This window comes from Bufo bufo, chromosome 1 (genome assembly GCF_905171765.1).
Source record: "Bufo bufo chromosome 1, aBufBuf1.1, whole genome shotgun sequence".
NCBI lineage: Eukaryota > Metazoa > Chordata > Amphibia > Anura > Bufonidae > Bufo > Bufo bufo.
Genome location: NC_053389.1, coordinates 531,394,328 through 531,412,202, shown reverse-complemented (window position 1 = coordinate 531,412,202; position 17,875 = coordinate 531,394,328).

Below are 17,875 nucleotides of genomic sequence, written 5' to 3'. Positions count from 1 at the left end.
AGCAGAAGGAAAGGAATGCCATACGGTTTTTGGAAGGCAGATTTTTCTGGACTGTTTTTTTTGACACCATGTCCCATTTGAAGCCCCCCTGATGTACAGGCACACAGCAGAGCGCAGAAGGAAAGGAATGCCATACGGTTTTTGGAAGGCAGATTTTGCTGGACTGTTTTTTTTTACACCATGTCCCATTTGAAGCCCCCCTGATGCACCCCTAGAGTAGAAACTCTATAAAAGTGACCCCATCTAAGAAAATACACCCCTCAAGGTATTCAAAACTGATTTTTACAAATGTCGTTAACCCTTTAGGTGTTCCACAAGAATTAATGGAAAATAGAGACACAATTTTAAAATTTCATTTTTTTGGCCGATTTTCAATTTTTATATATTTTTTCCAGTTACAAAGCAAGGGTTAACAGCCAAACAAAACTCTATATTTATGGCCCTGATTCTGTAGTTTACAGAAACACCCCATATGTGGTCGTAAACTGCTGTACGGGCACACAGCAGAGCGCAGAAGGAAAAAAATGCCATACGGTTTTTGGAAGGCAGATTTTGCTGGACTGTTTTTTTTGACACCATGTCCCATTTGAAGCCCCCCTGATGCACCCCTAGAGTAGACACTCCATAAAAATGACCCTATCTAAGAAACTACACCCCTCAAGGTATTCAAAACTGATTTTACAAATGTCATTAACCCTTTAGGTGTTCCACAAGAATTAATGGAAAATAGAGATACAATTTCAAAATTTCACTTTTTTGGCAGATTTTCCATTTTTATATTTTTTTCCAGTTACAAAGCAAGGGCTAACAGCCAAACAAAACTTAATATTTATGGCCCTGATTCTGTAGTTTACAGAAACCCCCCATATGTGGTCGTAAACTGCTGTACGGGCACACGGCAGGGCGCAGAAGGAAAAGAATGCCATACGGTTTTTGGAAGGCAGATTTTGCTGGACTGGTTTTTTGACACCATGTCCCATTTGAAGCCCCCCTGATGCACCCCTAGAGTAGAAACTCCAAAAAAGTGACCCCATTTTAGAAACTACAGGATAGGGTGGAAGTTTTGTTGGTACTAGTTTAGGGTACATATGATTTTTGGTTGCTCTATATTACACTTTTTGTGAGGCAAGGTAACAAGAAATAGCTGTTTTGGCACCGTTTATTTTTTTGTTATTTGCAACATTCATCTGACAGGTTAGATCATGTGGTATTTTTATAGAGCAGGTTGTCACAGACGCGGCAATACCTAATTTGTATACAATTTTTTTTATTTATGTAAGTTTTAAACAATAATTTCATTTTTTAAACAAAATAAATAATGTTTTTGTATCTCCATAGTCTGAGAGCCATAGTTTTTTCAGTTTTTGGGAGATTATCTTATGTAGGGTCTCATTTTTTGTGGGATGAGATGATGGTTTGATTGGCACTATTTTGGGGTGCATATGATTTTTTGATCGCTTGCTATTACACTTTTTGTGATGTAAGATGACAAAAAATGGCTTTGTTTACACCGTTTGTATCATTATTTTTTTACGGTGTTCACCTGAGGGGTTAGGTCACGTGATATTTTTATACAGTAACTTATTAAGGATGCAGCGATACCAAATATGTATACTATTTTTTATTTATGTAAGTTTTACACAGTTGAAACAAAAAAATCATGTTTTAGTGTCTCCATAGTCTGAGAGCCATAGTTTTTTCTGTTTTTGGGCGATTATCTTAGGTAGGGTCTCATTTTTGCGAGATGAGATGACGGTTTGATTGGCACTATTTTGGGGTGCATATGACCTTTTGATTGCTTGCTATTACACTTTTTGTGATGTAAGATGACAAAAAATTGCTTTTTTTACACCGTTTTTATTTTTATTTTTTTACGGTGTTCATCTGAGGGGTTAGGTCACGTGATATTTTTATACAGTAACTTATTACGGATGCGGCAATACCTAATATGTATACTTTTTATTTATTTATGTAAGTTTTACACAATGATTTCATTTTTGAAACAAAAAAACATCATGTTTTAGTGTTTCTATAGTCTGAGATCCATAGTTTTTTCAGTTTTTGGGCGATTATCTTGGGTAGGGTATGATTTTTGGGGGATAAGATGACGGTTTGATTGGCACTATTTTGGGGTGCATATGACTTTTTGATCGCTTGCTATTACACTTTTTGTGATGTAAGGTGACAAAAAATGGTTTATTTAGCACAGTTTTAATTTTTAAAACTGTGCTAAATAAATGTGATATTTTTATAGAGCCGGTCAATACAGACGCGGCGATACCTAATATGTATACTTTTTTTTTTATTTATGTAAGTTTTACACAATAATATAATTTTTTAAACAAAAAAAAATGTTTTTGTGTCTCCATATTCTGAGAGCCATAGTTTTTTCTGTTTTTGGGCAATTATCTTGGGTAGGGTATGATTTTTGCGGGATGAGATGATGGTTTGATTGGCACTATTTTGGGGTGCATATGACTTTTTAATTGCTTGCTATTACACTTTTTGTGATGTAAGGTGACAAAAAATTGTTCATTTAGCACAGTTTTTATTTTTTTATTTTTTATGGTGTTCATCTGAGAGGTTAGGTCATGTGATATTTTTATAGAGCCGGTCGATACGGACGCGGCGATACCTAATATGTATACTTTATTTTTATTTATGTAAGTTTTACACAATAACAGCTTTTTTTGCGGGATGAGGTGACGGTTAGATTGGCACTATTTTGGTGGGCGTACGCCTTTTTGATCGTTGTAATTTTTGTGATGTAAGGTGACAAAAAAATGGTTTCTTTACCACAGTTTTTATTTTTTATACCTGCGGAGATCCGCTCAGAAGAAAACCATCTAGCCTTCAGGAAGAAGCTCAAGACCCACCTCTTCTGAAAGCACAGGCGGTCAATGGCTGCAAAAGCGCCTTGAGGCGATTTAGTTTGCAATTGTAGCGCTATATAAGTTATTCATTCATCCCCTCCTCTCCAGTTCCTCTCCACCTTTTCCAAACCACTAAACCTCAAGCCCGCCGGATTTTTTCCATGCGCAAGCTTGAAGTGTAGTGGAACACTATGATCCTCTTTAGCTTTCCTAATATTCCCTATATGCTCCTGCAGTCGGGTTTTCAGTTTACGAAGGGTTCTGCCCACATACTGGAGCCCACAAGGGCACTCCAGCATGTAGACAACCCCCATTGTCTCACACGATATTTCACCTTTGATGTTATGTATCTGCCCTCCTTTTGATACAATTACCTGCTGGTTTCTTTTCTTCTTGTCCTCTCTGTTGCGGTTTCTGCAAGCGCCGCAGAAACCGCACCAAGTGAACTGGTCCGTACATGGTTTTTTGTTTTTCACTATACAGCTATGTACCAATGCATCTCGCAGGTTTGGTGCTCTTTTATACAATACTCTCTGCCGCTCGGGGATAACCTGTCCCAGCACTGGGTTATTTTTTAAAATGAACCAGTTTTTCTGCAAGGAGTTCTTTAACGGTCCGATCTGCGTGTGGTATTGGGTGAGGAAGGTAAATTTAAAGTCCAACATTTTATTCTCCTTCTCTAATTCCTTCTTTCTATTGGAATTTTTAACTCCCCATCCCATTCTTCCACTTCTTTCCTGATCGTCTCCAAAACCTCGGGGTTATATCCATTCTCTTTAAACCTCTTCTGAAGCACCCTACTTTGTTCCCTGTAGTCTCTGACCTCAGTACAATTTCGACGAACACGTATAAACTGTCCCTTCGGAATATTTTGTTTCCAGGGGGCATGGTGGCAGCTCTGCATATCAATGTAGCTATTCACATCTGTTGGTTTGAAGTATGTTTTTGTCTTCAGCTGACCTTCCTCCAAAAAAATGATCAAGTCCAAGAAGTTAATGCTACTGGGGCTCCTTTCACTTGTAAATTTTAGATTGATTTATTCGCAAGCTAAATCTGGCAAAATACATGTTGAATAATGAGAAGATTGAATATAAACCTCTGGAACAGCAAAATGATGTTATACATACGGGTTTGAGGGCTAGAAGCAGATTTTTCCCTGTGAATAAGGATAATGATTGTGTGGAAGCTTTTAAAAATGGTTTAATAAAAAGTGTGGAAAATATGGATGATAGAATGAAGGGCCCAAATTTAACTAGAGAAGAGAAAAATGCGTTGAAAAATCTAAAGTCGAACAGCCTGTCATCAAACCGGCTGATAAGGGGGGGAGGAGTGGTATTGGATAGGAGTAAATATGATGAGGAGATGCACCGACTCCTTTCTTTTTTTTAATAGTATCTTTTTATTTATTAATTTAGCAAAAAGCATAACAAACACATCAAATACAGACAATCATCAATTGAGTCCAGTACAAATCAAATACATGGGATCAATCATAACAGTTCCTCATGACCCAAGTTTGGGACAGAAGAAAAAGATATCACTTTCAGGATGAACAGTACCCAACATATCAATCCTAAGGAAGATTAAAAGTACAGCACACACACACACATTCACACACGCCTTCATTGGTCAGAACAGTCTTTCAGTCATCTATGGTACTAGAGTCTGGGCTCCAATCCAGGGGTCCCATATCTTCATGAAGCGATCAGGGGTCCCTCTTCTCTCATACACAAACTTGTATAATTCAAGATCAGCATTAACTAGATGTACCTATTGTTGCACAGTAGGATTCTTAGGAGGTTTCCAGTTGAGAAGGATAGTTTTCCTAGCATAATATAAGAGTATTCTATACAGCTTCCTGCCAAATTTGGTGGGAACAATCTCGTTGGCTACTCCCAACAGACTAGTGAGTTCAGTACAGACGTTAGGAAAGCCTAGTTTGTCATTAAAATATTTATGGATCTCTTCCCAGAAGCCATGAATAATCGGACACTGCCAAACCATGTGTATAAGACAACCGTTTTCATGTCCACATCTTGTACAATGAGGGTTCGGCAATTTACCCATTTTAAATAGTCTCACAGGAGTATAATAAATCCTATGAAGCCATTTAACTTGAATCAACTGATCCCTAGCACTTACCACTGTAGATCTCCATGTACAGCTAGATTCTTTAACATGAACATCTTCCAAACCTTCAATGTCCCTTTTCCACCTAACAAATGCCCTGTCTAGGGGGGAGTCCTGCAACGCCATCAACGACGCATACAGGGTCGACACTGGTTTGACCAACGGAACCCTCCTAATCGCTGCCTCAACTGTACCACACTCCAGCTTTAAAGGTTCTCTACCAAACTGAGCCTGACAGGCATGCCTGAGTTGAAGATATCTATACAAACAACGCTGGGGCAAATTAAACTCCTGTTTCAAACTATTAAAGGTTCTAAATAGGCCCTTATCATATAGTTGGGTAAGGTAGCGCACCCCCCTCTGAGGCCAAAATTCAAACTCCAGTAATGAGAACAGCTCCGGAAGCACTCTGTTTCTCCACAAAGGCAAATATGGCGACCAAGTAATATCATTCTCATCAGGGTTACATTTCTGACCACATTTGACCCACATCTGTACTGCAGCAGCCATCGATTGGGTGTAGTGTATTGTAGACCTAGCCCCCCTCCTATACGCCAAGTTCGTAAGTGCCTCATAGGACCCCAATAAAGTTGCCTCCAACACTACCGCCGGGTTACCTGAGTCAGCCCGTACCCACCATGCCACATAGCTCAGCTGCACCGCTACATAGTACATGTACAGGTTTGGCAAGGCAAGACCCCCCCGCAGGTAAGACGCCTGGAGGGTGGATCTCGCTATTCTGGGAGAAGACTTATTCCATAGAAAGGGAGCGATTATTCTATCCAAAGTAGCAAAATGTCTCTTGAGGAGTAACACTGGGGCAGCCCTATATAAGTATAGCAATTTTGGGAGAAGAATCATTTTTACCACATTGATACGCCCAATCAGAGTTAAAGGAAGGTTTTCCCAAGCCTCTAGCTTTCGAGTAATGGATTGCATTGTAGGAGCAACATTCAAATCATAAAATTTTGCCACTTCTTTATGAACAATAATCCCCAAATATGTAAATTGCTCCACAATCTGAAGCTTATTGTTCACCGAAATGCGAGCTGTGTCAACATCAACAACCAGACATAGACTAGACTTATCCCAGTTCACACGGAGACCCGAGAAACCCCCAAATTCATCAACAACACCTAAAAGGGTATCCAAGGATTTCCCTGAATCTGCTAGGTAAACCAGCATGTCATCAGCATATAATGAAAGCTTTTCTGATATTCCAGCTATTTCCCAGCCTTCTATACCTGAATTAGAGGATATGAGTATCGACAAAGGTTCCATAATTAATGCAAATAACAGGGGGGAGAGAGGGCAGCCCTGTCTAGTGCCTCTACCCAAGGGGAAGGAGTCCGATGTGTACCCATTCACCCTGACTCTCGCCGAAGGGGATCTATAAAGCATTTGTATCATTATGAAACCTGATGAAGGGGAATTTTTAACCCCCGAAACGCGTTGTTTCTATTAAATCAAGAATAATTTTTGCATTAAGATCGTCTACTCCAGTGATTTTGCGCCGAGGCAGAAACCTCTTCTTTCTCCGTTTTTCTATTACAATTTACTTCTTTTTTGGGGGATTGGACACCTTACCAAAAAGAACAACCTATGTGCGGCTGCAATCCTGGCAAGAAGACACTATTACTACTAAGTTTACAGTAGAGTTGTGCCTATTTAAGGTGAGTGTGGATAAATTCCCACTATTTTATATCTGTTGTTTTAACAATATTACCCTATTGTGCGCTTCTTTTCTATTTTTTACTCCCTTACCTGGGAGAGAAATACAGATTTGTCCTTGACAAAAGTATAAAGCATTTGTAACCAGCACAAAAATTTCTCCGGAAAGCCCATTTGAGTCAGCACTGCCCACATAAATTCCCATTCTACTGAATCAAATGCTTTTTCATTGTCTAAGGACGCAAGAGCCCTCATACCTCTGTTATCATGTTTGACCTGAAGATTAGTGAACAATCGCCTTAAATTAATATCTGTGGTTTTCCCTGGCATAAAACCCGATTGATCTACCCCAACCAAGGAGAGAATTACCCCCCGCAATCTTAACGCCAGTACCTTCGCAAAGATTTTGACGTCAAGATTCAGAAGTGAGATAGATCGATAAGAGCTACACTGGTCAGATGGTTTCCCCGACTTGTGAATCACTACTATCGTTGCCTCCAGAAAGGACGGTGGCAACGAACCACTTTCCAGTGCATACCTCAACAGCTTCCCAAATCTACTAACCAGGTCTTTAGAAAATCGCTTATACCATTCAGCAGGAAATCCATCGGGTCCCGGGGTTTTCTTGGTTGCTAAGGAACTAATGGCCGTTTCAATCTCCAGGTCAGATATGTCTGCCGCCAGGGCTCCCCTGTCATCTCTATCCAAAGAAGGAATATTAATACCTGCTAAGAAATTGACAATTTCCTCCGAAGTACACGTGATCTTGGGGGCATACAATGTCTCATAATAGGAGGCAAACTGTCGGCAGACATCTCTAGGCTCCCTCAATAAGATCCCTTGGTCATTCAGAACTCCCGCCACCACCGTTTGCTGTGTCTCAGATCTAGTCAAGTACGCCAAGGCCCTGCCACACTTATCACCATCTGAAAAAATAGTTTGCCTCTGATTTAAAAGTTTCTTCTCAGTATATTCAGTTAAATGCAAAGTAAACCTACGCTGCGCCTCAAGCCACAAAGTCTGCTTCTCAGGGCACGGATCTAGTATATATAACCTCTCCTTATCAGCTAGTTCCGTCTTAGTTTTATCCGTTTGATATTCAGTTCCTTTCTATGAGTTGCAATAGCAGCAATCAATGCCCCTCTCATTACTGATTTGAAAGCATCCCATTCTACCAGAGGATTCGTAGACCCTTCATTTTCTGCCCAGTAGTTCCCCATTGCATCTAGACTCTCGCTCACCACAGGTAATACCTCGAGCCACATAGGGTTTAACCGACACTGCTTATCAGTCGAAGCCAGCGGCTGTGACAGTATCAGAAGGAGGGGGGCATGGTCTGAAACTCCTCTCGGTAGATAATCACTAGACTTGATATAGGGGGATAAGTCTCTGCTGACAAAGGCCAGATCTATACGAGAGAGTGAGCCAGTAGAAGCTGAATAGCAAGAGAATTGCGCATCTGTGGGGTGGAAATAGCGCCACGTCTCTACTAAATCATAAGTATTAGCCCAATGTGATAGGACATTGTTGTGTGAGGCCTGGGGAACCCTTCTGTCCCGTATAGGATCTAAAGTGGCATTATAGTCACCCATAATAATATAAGGTATTGCTGGAAATCCTGCTATTTTAGCTGTAATTAAGTCTAGGACCTCTCTGCGGAATGGAGGAGGAATATATAGTCCCACAAATAGGTACTGCAGGCCTCTGACACAAGCATGTAAAATCACATACCTACCATAAGGGTCTAGCTGCACAGATAGTATTTGAAATGGAAGACTTTTAGCAATTAAAATAGACACGCCTCTAGCGTGGTTTGAGTAAACCGCATGATATGTGGGGCCTATCCATGGGCGCCGCAAAGCTAGTACTTTCTGGCCCTGCAGGTGCGTTTCTTGCAATAACATTATGTCAGGGTTATACCTCTTCAGATAATTGAACACTAAAGACCGTTTAATCTTATCATTCAGACCCCGAACATTCCACGAAAGTAGCTTAATTACCGCCATTTATTCTTCCAAAGATAACATCTCCATAGTTTCTGACCAATGAAGGCACATTCACGCACACACACAATCCACATCAAAGAACCCCCCAACAGAGAAACCCTCTCCAACCCACCCATTCCCAACCTCCCCAACCCACCCTGCCCAAACCTCCCTAACATGGTTGAGCCTGACACCCCAAACTAGTAACTCCTGGGTACGATAACCTACACTAACTCATTAGAACATATATACCATATAGGTACGTTGGTGATAGGAAGCAAGTATATACGTCTACCCACAACAGTGCATAGTCATACATGGTATTGCCACCCAGCATACCAATATGGGGTTAAACATCTGATCAATAGACAAAGTCAAAGAACAGGGAATCTAACAGGAGTAATAATGGTGCATTTAAACCAGATACTCCCCCCCTCCCCCAACCATCTTGTCAGCAAAACAATTTAACATTTAATCAAGTATTATATGCTTCAGCTGCCAACACTATAGTATGAACCATCAGCGGTGAGGCCTTGCATTTAGATTTCTCTCAATCCATTCAGTAGCCTCTTCAGGAGTACTAAAAAAACGGACTGTTTCACCATCCTGCACCCTCAAGCGAGAAGGGTAGATCATGGCATATTTCACATTTTTGTCCCTCAGCCGCGCTCGGACCTCAGTAAACTGCTTCCTTTTCTTCTGGACCTCTGCAGTAAAGTCCGGGTAAAAGGACAAACGGACATTCTCATAGCTGACATTCCCCTTCTGCCGAGCAGCTAGCAAAATAGCGTCTCTGTCCCTGTAGTTCAGGATCTTCATGATGAAAGGTCTAGCAGGGGATCCCGGCGGTAAGGGCCTGGTTGGAATCCGATGTGCCCTTTCTATAACAAAGCAACTGGAAAGTGAGATGGGATGTAACACTTCTTTTATGAGCTGTTCCGCAAAAATTTCTGGGGTAGACCCTTCTGCTCGCTCCGGTAAGCCCAGGATACGGACGTTGTTACGTCTATTGCGGTTCTCAGCGTCCTCCGCCATGGCTTGCAGCATCTGTACCTGTTGCAGCAGCTGCCTGGTGTCGTTTCCAGCTGCTCTGGACACATCTTCCACCTCACTCACTCTTTGCTCCACTGCAGATGTTCTTTCACGTATTTTGTCAAAATCGTGTCGCAAACAGCTAAGGTCAGACTGTAGATGGTCTATCTTTGATGTAAGAGCAGCTTGACAGGCAGCTATAGCTTTCATAATTTGAGAGGCTTCAGCAGAGGAACCAGGGACAGGAGACCCCTCACTTTCCTGTTCAGTTTGACTCATGGCATCCATGAATCGTTTAACAGATGATGGAGCCACAGAAGAAGTTTTGCGGCCCATAGAAATAGTCCACAGACACTTAAAAGATCTGCTGGGGTTTGTCACTCATGCAGCAAATCAAGATGAGGCTTTATTAAATTCAGCAAGTCCTGCCACACAGCCAAGTAGACTGCCAGATATCTTTACATTCCTCAGGGGGGAGGGGGATAAGTACACCAGCACCACCATTAAACTTTCATATAAACTGTGGTGAACTCTGCAGCTTTCATATATAAGGACTCCTAACAGGATTACCACTGCAGGACTTTAGGATAATAGTGGAAGTAGGGAGATACAGAGCGTTTCGCCGATCCACTCCGTTTGCTGGGGCAGAGAGGAGCGCCGCTGCACATACACTTAACGGCAAGATGGCGCCCACCGCGCGGCTTCTTCCCGCCTCGGTCTTTGGCTCAAGATTCCAGCAGGTATCGGCAGCAGTCCAAGGTAAGTTGTTAGCAACTTTCAGCAAGCCGTACCTGCACTGTGTACCTTGTGGCGGATCGTGTCCCGGCTAACTCCACACTCTCCTCAGTTTGCGTCCCTCCGCTCCTCTCCCTCAATCCGTCGGCATCCACAGCACCACAGCCAAAACTCAGCAATCCAGCTCCGGGCAGAGTGTCCCCAAGTATGAAGGGGTCCAACATATAGTGAATGCGCTCAAAAAAACCCGATTATGCCAGGTGTATAAAAGATATTTCACAGGATTTTGTAAGAGCACTGCAATCCTGCTTCCTCACTCCATGCTGGCTCGGCCACACCCCCCCGACTCCTTTCTGATAGGGAAACTTATCAGGTTTTGAAAAAGGATCCCCTTCCTGAGTTTAAAAAAGAAATGGATGCCCTTTTAGATAGGGCGTTTGTGAGAGGTATTATTGACAAAAAGGAATTGGGCTTTCCGTTCCGCACCATTCCGCATCCCCGGATTTGCGGATCCATTCAAGGGAATGGGTCCGCATCCGTGATGCGGAATGCCCACGGAATGGCACCCGTGTATTGCAAATGCGGTCCCTAATACGGCAACGCCAGTGTGAAAGAGGCCTAAAACTGATCAGTTCTTTTCCGGTATTGAGCCCCTAGGACGGAACTCAATGCCGGAAAAGAATAACGCTAGTGTGAAAGTACCCTAAGAAAACCTTCAAACAGTTTACCCACGAAAGATGTTAAACCTACCAGCTTATAGTTTCCAGGCTCTGTTTTTGACCTATTTATTTTAATTTTTTTAAGACGCTGCTGCACTTCTTCCTGAGTCAGACAGGGCACTTTAAATGGAGAATTTACTTTTACATTCTGCATTTCACCTGACAGTTTATTTTCCTGAGTAAATACAGTGGAGAAAAAAATATTTAATAGCTTTGCTTTCTCCTCATCGCTCTCTGCAACTCCCCCCTCATGTCACGACTGCTACCCCAGCAGCAGTCGTGTCGCACCAGACGGAGGGGAAGGGGGACCCTTATCTACGGATGGGAATAGTATGGCCACCCCTGACTAACCCTAAGCTGACACCTGTCTGCCCTGATACCCAAGACGGGGTGTGAAACCGTGCGGCGAGCAGGATGCCTAAACCCTCAGTCACCCTAACAAGCCTAGAGTGGGGAAAGGCCGATGGGAGCACTAGTCACCATCACTCATGTCTAGGAGAACAGCAGGGGAAGACAGCAACAAACAAACTATATCAAAGATAGACTTATCCAGTCACGAGCAGAGAAGGCGATCCCAATCACGACAGTCCACGCCGGACAAGAGCTCCACAGCAACACCATCAAACGATCTCCTTCAAAGGTCAGAATAGAACTGGAAGTAAGGACTATATCTGGCAATGACTGCAAGTGAAACTAATATAGTAGCTGGGAGTGGCAGACAGGACTCACCTGAGAAGGATGCCTACAAACTCCCAGTCAGGACAAAAAGGTTCACAAGGCAAAACCCAGATGACATACCCTGAACCACGGAGCAAACTCACAAGCTATCGCGAGTAGCAAGTCGCTGCGACCTTCTCCTCCCAGACCTGTCTGGATCAGTCACAGTCGTGACAGTACCCCCCTTTCTACAAGGGGCCCCTGGACCCTCAAGACCAGGCCTCTCCGGATGGGAGCTATGAAAAGCCCGAATGAGTCTGTCCGCTTTTATCTCTGATGCTGGAACCCACATTCTCTCTTCGGAACCATAACCTTTCCAGTGCACCAGGTACTGAAGAGAGCGGCGAACATATCGTGAATCAACAATCTTTTCTACCTGAAACTCAAGACTGCCATCAACAACCACCGGTGGAGGCGGTAGTGGCAATGGTTCAGGAGGTTCTACATATCTCTTAAGCAGAGATCTGTGGAAGACATTATGGATCCTTAGAGTCTGAGGTAGCTCCAGACGAAAAGCCACCGGGTTAATGATCTTAATTACCCTATAAGGACCAATAAATCTTAGACCTAATTTCCACGAGGGAACCTTCAACTTGATATTTCTGGTAGACAACCACACCAAGTCATTCTCCCCAAGGTCTGGACCTTCAGAGCGCTTCCTATCAGCCGCACGTTTGTATCTACCACCAATTCTCTTCAAACTTTCTTGCACACTCTGCCACACTGAAGAAAGTGAAGACGCAAATCGTTCCTCCTCGGGAATCCCAGACGGCCCCCCCTCACTAAACGTACAAAACTGAGGATGGAAACCATACGCACCAAAAAATGGTGACTTATCGGTGGATTCTTGACGACGATTATTAATGGCAAACTCGGCTAACGGTAAATAAGATGACCATTCCTCCTGATTTTCGGAAACAAAGCATCTCAAATATGTCTCTAGGTTTTGATTGGTACGTTCAGTCTGACCGTTGGACTGTGGATGGAAAGATGAAGAAAACGACAGATGAACCTCTAAACGAGAACAAAAAGCTTTCCAAAATTTTGAAACGAATTGGGTACCACGATCCGAAACAATATCGGAAGGGACCCCGTGAAGCTTCACGATGTGGTCAATAAAAACCTGAGCCAGTGTGTTAGCATTAGGCAATGCGGCAAGAGCAATAAAGTGCACCATTTTACTGAATCTGTCAACAACTACAAGAATAACAGTCTTCCCCGCTGATACTGGTAGATCCGTAATGAAATCCATTGACAGGTGCGTCCAAGGCCTGTTGGGGATGGCCAGAGGTAAAAGACGCCCTGCCGGACGAGTATGATCTACCTTAGAACGAGCACAGGTAGCACATGCAGACACAAAATTCAACACCTCCTGGCGCCATTTAGGCCACCAGAACCGACGAGACACTAACTCAGAGGTTGCCCTACTACCTGGGTGTCCTGCCAGTGTTGAGTTATGGTGTTCTTTTAGTATCTCCAGTCGTAAATTTTCTGGCACAAACAGTTTACCCGAGGGGCAGGAGGCCGGGGCGTCCCCCTGAGCTTCCAACACCCTCCCCTCCAAACCTGAGTGTAATGCAGAGACCACCACCCCCTTTTGAAAAATGGGCTCTGGTACCTCAACATCACCCCCTCCAGGAAAACTTTGAGACAATGCATCCGCCTTAGTATTTTTTGCCCCCGGGCGATAGGTTATTACAAAATTAAACCTAGTAAAAAATAACGACCACCGAGCCTGTCTAGGGGTGAGACGTTTAGCAGACTCCAGATATAATAAGTTTTTGTGATCAGTAATCACCGTGACGGGATGAACCGCCCCCTCCAAAAAATGACGCCACTCCTCAAAAGCCAACTTAATAGCCAAAAGTTCCCTGTTGCCAATATCATAGTTCCTTTCTGCAGTAGACAATTTCTTCGAAAAGAAAGCACACGGACGCCATTCACCAGGGGACGGGCCCTGAGATAGTACCGCTCCCACCCCCACCTCTGATGCGTCAACCTCTACAATAAAAGGAAGCGAGACATCTGGCTGTACGAGAATAGGGGCAGAGGTGAATCTCTCCTTCAGAGATGCAAAGGCAGTTTTGGCTGCATGTGACCATTTGGAAAAATCGGATCCCTTTCGGGTCATGTCCGTCAGTGGTTTGACCACCAAGGAATAGTTTTTTATAAACTTTCTATAAAAATTGGCAAACCCCAGGAAGCGTTGCAATGCCTTCAGGTTCTCAGGCAGATCCCAGTCTATAATCGCCTGGACTTTCTCTGGATCCATGCGGAAACCTGAATCTAACAACACATACCCCAGAAATGGCAGTTCTTTTACGGCGAACACACATTTTTCTAACTTAGCAAACAATTTGTTGCCCCTTAATATCTGCAGCACTTGTCTCACATGGATCTTATGTGTATCCAGATCCGGGGAATAGACCAGGATGTCATCAAGATATATCGCAACAAATCTCCCGATAAGGTGACTAAAAATATCATTGACAAAATGTTGGAATACCGCAGGCGCATTAGTAAGACCAAATGGCATGACCAGATTTTCATAATGCCCTTCCGGAGTATTAAAAGCCGTCTTCCACTCATCCCCCTCTTTGATGCGAACCAGGTTATAGGCTCCTCTGAGATCCATTTTGGAGAACCATTTAGCACCAGCAACCTGATTAAAGAGGTCGGGAATGAGAGGAAGAGGATAGGGATCTCGGATAGTTATCCGGTTTAATTCCCGGAAATCCAGGCAAGGACGTAGGCCCCCATCTTTCTTTTTAACGAAAAAGAACCCTGCAGCCACAGGTGAAGAAGAGGGTCTGATGTGTCCCTTAGCCAAACTCTCCGAAATATAATCTTTCATAGCCTTCCTCTCCGGGCCGGAAAGATTGTATAACCGGGTTTTAGGTAGTTTGGCCCCAGGTAGTAGATTAATCGGGCAATCATATGGACGATGAGGTGGTAACCCCTAACAACCCTTCTCAGAGAACACATCCATAAAATCTGACAGAAAGGCAGGTAAAGATGTAACAGAGAGTGTAGAGCACCTACTACTCAAGCAGTTGTCCTTACAATGTTCACTCCACTCCACAATCTCCCCGGCCTGCCAATCCACCACTGGATTGTGAGTCACCAGCCAGGGAAGCCCCAATACCATAGGAGCCGGAAGACCGTCCAGGACATAACAAGAGATATGCTCTTTATGGAGGTCCCCTACCTGCAGATGGATATTATGAATGATCTGAGTTAACTCTTTCTGAGTAAGAGGGGAGGAGTCGATGGCAAAAACAGGAATAGCTCCGCGTATCGGTTCTGGAGTAAAACCCAGAGCCTGAGCAAACCGTGAATCCACCAAGTTGACCCCCGCCCCACTGTCCAAAAAGACGGAACAGATCTCAGTCTTATTGCCCGCCTCAACGGTAGCAGACAACAAAAACTGAGACATGCATATGGAGGAAACGAATACGCCCAGACTGTTATCCTCCGCACAATCTGGGGACTCTAGTTTTCCGGCGGCTCCTTTGTTTGTGGTCTCTTGGGTTCTGAGGGACAAACCTTTACAAAATGACCCCTCCCCCCACAACGAAAACAAACCTCTGACCTACAGCGGAACTTAGGAGGATTCACCCGTCTAGTGGCGCCCCCTATTTGCATTGGTTTGACTGGATCATAACAAACCGATCCCTGCCCTATAGAGGCCTCCGTAAAATTTAATAGTCTCTCCCTGAGTCGTCTGTCGATTCTTATGGACAGAGACATAGCAGCCTCCAGAGACCCAGGGACCTCGTATACCGCCAGCGCGTCTTTTAATTTTTCAGACAACCCCTGGCAGAACTGACTCCTAAGGGCCGAGTCGTTCCATAACGTATCAGTAGCCCACCTACGGAATTCGGAACAATATAGTTCAGCAGACCGGTTCTCTTGCCGAAGTCTACGTAGCTTAGACTCAGCCAGTGAGACCCTGTCCGGGTCATCATATACGAGACCCAGGGCTTTAAAAAACTCCTCCACTGATCGTAAGGCCAGAGAGTCTGATGGTAGGGAGAAAGCCCAAGCCTGCGGATCTCCTTGCAGGAGAGAAATTACAATACCCACCCGTTGTTCCTCACCGCCGGAGGATCTAGGGCGTAACCTGAAGAACAATTTGCAAGCTTCTCTGAAGGTTACAAATTGGTCTCTCCCTCCTGAGAACCTATCAGGTAAAGCCACTTTTGTCTCAGGAGTACCTTGGCTTCCCGTAGCAACGGTGGAACCCAAGGATTGCTGCTGCAGCACTGTTGCTTTTAATCCTGCCACTTCAAGGGATAACCCCTGAAATTGTTTCGCCAAAACCGAAACCGGATCCATAGTGGAACAGACAAAAATACAAAGCAAAACAGCAAGCAACAAAGAAGAAAAAAAAAGAAAAAAAAAGGAATGTCACTTTTTTTTTTTTTTAAAAGGCCAGATATACTGTCACGACCGCTACCCCAGCAGCAGTCGTGTCGCACCAGACGGAGGGGAAGGGGGACCCTTATCTACGGATGGGAATAGTATGGCCACCCCTGACTAACCCTAAGCTGGCACCTGTCTGCCCTGATACCCAAGACGGGGTGTGAACCCGTGCGGCGAGCAGGATGCCTAAACCCTCAGTCACCCTAACAAGCCTAGAGTGGGGAAAGGCCGATGGGAGCACTAGTCACCATCACTCATGTCTAGGAGAACAGCAGGGGAAGACAGCAACAAACAAACTATATCAAAGATAGACTTATCCAGTCACGAGCAGAGAAGGCGATCCCAATCACGACAGTCCACGCCGGACAAGAGCTCCACAGCAACACCATCAAACGATCTCCTTCAAAGGTCAGAATAGAACTGGAAGTAAGGACTATATCTGGCAATGACTGCAAGTGAAAGTGAAACCAATATAGTAGCTGGGAGTGGCAGACAGGACTCACCTGAGAAGGATGACTACAAACTCCCAGTCAGGACAAAAAGGTTCACAAGGCAAAACCCAGATTACATACCCTGAACCACAGAGCAAACTAACAAGCTATCGCGAGTAGCAAGTCGCTGCGACCTTCTCCTCCCAGACCTGTCTGGATCAGTCACAGTCGTGACACCTCATTACTCTGTAAAGGGCCGACACCTTCAGATTTATCCTTTTTACAATTTATATAATTGAAGAACATTTTAGTGTTAGTTTTACTCTGTTTGACAATCTGTCTGTCTCCAGTTTGGCTTTTTTTTTTGTCTTTTACATATTCAAATTTTTTCCTTATAGTTTTTCTTTGCTTCCTCGCTACCCTCCTGTTTTAGTGCTTGCTTTTTGTCAATTGGCCTCTCTTAGCTGGTCAAATTGGTAAGTTACTAATTTATAGTCACTATTTCCCAGGTGTCCCACAACCTGCACAACAAAATGATGACCTCATTATAATTTGACGCCTCATCTATCTCCTTTAGTAGTAGATTTTCTGTGGGCTCTGGTATATTAGGTGGCTTATAATAAACTCCTATTAGTATTATTTTATTGTTTTTGCCTCCATGTATTTCTGTCCACATGTTAATGTCCCTCACTTCCTGGAGTGTGGGCTTTAGACAGGACTTTACATAAAGGCAGACCCCTCCCCCTCTCTAGTTTTGATGGTCTTTTCTAAACAGACTGTAAGCCTGTACATTAACGACTCATAGCTATCATCCAGCCATGTCTCAGTTATTCCCACTATGTCATAGTTCTCCCGCTGCCTTTCTTGTGTGGCTCATGGTACAGGTAGTATTTCAGAAAACACTACCTTTGAGGTCCTTGCCCTAAATCCATAAAATCATTTTTAATGACGTCCCACCTACCTCTAACTTTGTCATTGGTTACAATGTGGACAATGACTGCTGGATCTTCACCAGCCCCTCCTGGTAATCTGCGATATGTCAAACTCGAGTTCCAGGAAGACAACACACCGTTCGACGATCCTGGTCTTTGTGACAGATCGCCCTATCTGTACCCCTAATAATTGAGTCTCCCACTACCAGCACCTGTCTGGTCTGC